Source organism: Anser anser, assembly GCF_964211835.1.
Source record: "Anser anser genome assembly, chromosome: 3".
NCBI classification, from domain to species: Eukaryota; Metazoa; Chordata; class Aves; order Anseriformes; family Anatidae; genus Anser; species Anser anser.
In genome coordinates, this window is record NC_139722.1 from 55,242,632 (window position 1) to 55,246,177 (window position 3,546).

At 38.9% G+C, this 3,546-nt stretch overlaps 1 long non-coding RNA gene across 1 annotated transcript; it reads right to left on the reverse strand.

Annotated features, from left to right (window-relative positions):
- Positions 1-1,486: 1,486 nt before the first annotated feature.
- On the reverse strand, positions 1,487-3,083 carry LOC310898051. The gene is made up of 3 exons (XR_014582920.1): positions 2,166-3,083; positions 1,919-1,985; positions 1,487-1,616 (listed from the first exon to the last, which is right to left on the reverse strand). It is a non-coding gene; the product is annotated as an uncharacterized lncRNA (long non-coding RNA).
- Between the last annotated feature and the right edge of the window lie 463 nt (positions 3,084-3,546).

The window sequence follows — 3,546 nt, forward strand, 5'->3', positions numbered from 1 at the left end:
CAATAGGACTAGCGGGAATGGCCTCAAGTTGCACCTGGGGAGGTTTAGGTTGGAAATTAGAAGACATTTCTTCTCAGAAAGAGTAGTCAGGCATTGGAATGGGTTGCCCAGGGAGGTGGTGGTGTCACTGTCCCTGGAAAGGAAAGAAAAAGGAAAAGTTTAAGGAAAAGTTGGGCGTGGTGCTTAGTGGGTGACATTGGTGGTAGGGGGACAGTTGGACCATATGATCTTGGAGGTCTTTTCAAACCTTTGCAATTCTATAATTTTGATATCTTTTTAATTCCAGTGTTTCAGTTTTGAGTTGAATGTGGATTATATGTGACATCCTTACCGGTAGAAGGAAGACATCTCAGTCTAGTTTGCAGGGAAAATATATTAAAAGTTTTCCTTATAGTTCAAAAGTTTGTAGTGCAGTTGCTTTAAAATCTCATCAGCTCTTTAAAGCCTAGTTCACTTTTAGATGAAAGCATAATAAAAATAATTTGATGTACTACCCTTTTGAGGTGTACATAGTCTTTCTGTCACTGAGGTTAAGCAATTCCACTAAAGGTAGGCTTTTTTTCCAACACTGTGCAAGCAAAATTACTACATATGTTTTGAAATAACCTTCTTTTGTCCTGAGGTTTTTATTAACACAATATCATTCTTCATCTTAAAATACAAATAATGAAATCCCAAACTAGCAAAACACTTCATTGATCTAGGTATGGTCTGTACTAAGGGTGAGAAATAGTTCCTTTCCTGCAAAACTCAATCTAAATGGAGAAAATGGAGCAGAAAGGCAGTATTAGCCATGTTTTTAAGATGGAAAATGAAGCTACTTGCCTGAGGCCAAGCTTTTTTTTTTTTCCTTCTTTTTTTTTTTTTTTGTATTCTGAATCATGTTACTATTTTTCTTCCTTTTTATTAATGCACTATGACAAAATCAGGCTGGTAGAGAAACCTAAAATTGACAACATCATAACATTCAAATCCAAATCTCCTCCAAAGGCATTTTTATTTTTAATAATTAAAAAAAAAAGTCATTCTTTGGCTTTTATGTTTTCGAAAAGGATCAAAGATCACAAACAGAGAGTCTACTGTTGAATGCTGTCATTCTTCTCCCCTATTTCTATTGTCATCTAGTAGAATCTATAGCTGGGATTCACAGTCAATTCCTACAAAGTTGGACAGCTAAAAATAAGATACCAAAGCCCCCCAAATATGTGGAGCTGGAGGATGTATGGATATCACCTAAACTATCCAACAAGAAACACTAAAGATAAGCTTAAAACTGGGTTAAAACTTGGCCTTTCAAGGTCTTAGATACGCAGATGTGGAGTGCAGTAGCTGGGATTCACAACCTTGCATGTTTATGTCCTTTTTTCATTGGATCAGGAACAGGACCAGCTGATGTAGCTGCTCTTGGTAAAAACAGGTTCAGATCCGTAGGCTGTGAGCTCATTCTCGTTCCTCTCCTTGGGTTCATCCTACTCCAGAAAATCTTCTGCCTTGACTTCAGTACACTCAGTAGAGAGAGGTAGGACCTGACAAGATCCTCTTGTCACTGGATCACTTGTGTTCTCGGTGAGTGCTTCAATTTCTGAACTCTGGGAAAAAGTGGAGCAGAGCTGGTGCTTGAACAGACAAAACAACAACAACTGAATGGGCATAGAGAATTAGTGAACCCGAACATCCCTGTTTAGGATGCAAGTCCTGTTATTTAGGTGCTTTCTCTTTATGCAATATATAACTGAGGAAGTTGCTTTGCCTCTGACAGCGATGCAAATTTAAGTATTAAATCTTGTAACTGTTTATTACAAATCCTTCAAAAACATAGATTTCACCTGAGAGGTCTCTGAACACAAAAATAAGCTCTGAGCTTCCTGAAATTAATTGTACTTATTCATTTGAAATACCTGTGGTCTGTCAGACTTACCAGCTCTCAGGATTTCTACTTGCAAAGGAGATGAGGCAAAATGCTGCTGACAAGCCATCTGGACGACCTGCATAATGTAACAGACTTAAAAATTCATGGTGAAGAAGATCCTTTCCCTTTTAGTGGGGTAGCTCATTGTGAGATTTCTGTGGCTTGATTGCTGTTGGCAGAGTGATTTTTCCTTATGGGTCTGTTTGCACCTTGGAGGACTGGAGGCATCACTTTGCTTTTTCCTGCCCACTCTTACCTACACTCCACAGATCCCTCCAACGCGCATACAACAGGGCACTCTGGTTTTCAGGCCCAGGTAGGTTACTGACACTCCTGTTCCTCAGGAATCTCCTGGGATCAAAAGAATTGAGATCAGTAGTTAACTCTATGTAGAAATATCCCTGACCTTTTGTCCTGGCAGTCTGTGTGGTGACATTGCAGCCATATGTGAATGCCAATTAAGAAATCATGGGCATTTTGGCTGAGGGGATTTCAGAGTAGAATTGGGTCAAATACAGCTTTGAGGTTATATAATCACGTGTTATTAACTTTAAAATTCAGAGGTGCAGAACCATTCCTTTCTCTCTTTCCACCACTGCATTTTTATTTGTACTTGAAAGACACGTCCTTTCTGCAAAAGCAGATCAACAGCAGCTACTTCCAAATCCATCAATAGAATTCTTAATCTTCTGGAAGATGTATCACAGTAACAACAGCAAGAAAAAAAAAAAAAAGGTAAAAAAAAAAAAAAAAGTAATGTTGTAGAAATGTGTTTTTTGCCTTCCATCACTACCTCCTCTCAGCTAGAGAAAGAAAATGAGAAGATGCAAGCATTGAGGGTGATAACAAGATTGAAATGAACACCTGCTCACAGTTCTACTTAGTTCAGAGGCTTCCTTAAGGTGAGCCTGGTGTCTGAATTGCAGCTGCTAGATTTTCTGAATTAAGTGGCAGCATTACAGTTGTGTCAAGCGAGAAGGCACAATGACAGATGCTGAACAGGATGAGCAAATGGCCAAGGAAACGAGGAAGGAGAGGCCCCGTCTATAAACTACAACACCTGCACAAGCAGCTTGTGTTATACAGAGTAACTCCTATATCAAACCAGCAGATTTGCACAGGGGGCCTCCTGTTATCCACAGGGGCCAGCAGCAAAACAGCTTTAGTGTTTTCTATTTCATTTGCTGAAGCTTAGTCAGCTTTGCCCTAAGACTCCATGAGGACCCACTTATACATTTCCATCCTGCATTATATTGTGATGTATTGCTTCCAATTTTAAATAATACATGGATAAAATCAGATTGTTTTCTTGTGTTGCTGGTATGGTGGGGATTTTCCTGGTAAAATGAAAAACATTATGAAAAGAAATTAATGTGACCGTCTCTTTGGCCTTCACTCACTCCTTGCGTAATGAGTGTTATGTGCAAGGAGGGGAGGAAAAAAACACAAAGATTTCATTAGAAATTATGGGAAAAGAAGGGTGTTGCAAACAATAAACTAACGAAAATTGAATAGTTTGACTAATGCATCACACGCCAACTCAGACAAAAAAAAAAAAAAGTGCTGCTGAAATATTCATGAAGAGGAGAAGTCTCCAAAAAGAATAAGCTGGGAAGAATTAAAGGAGCAGAAAGAGA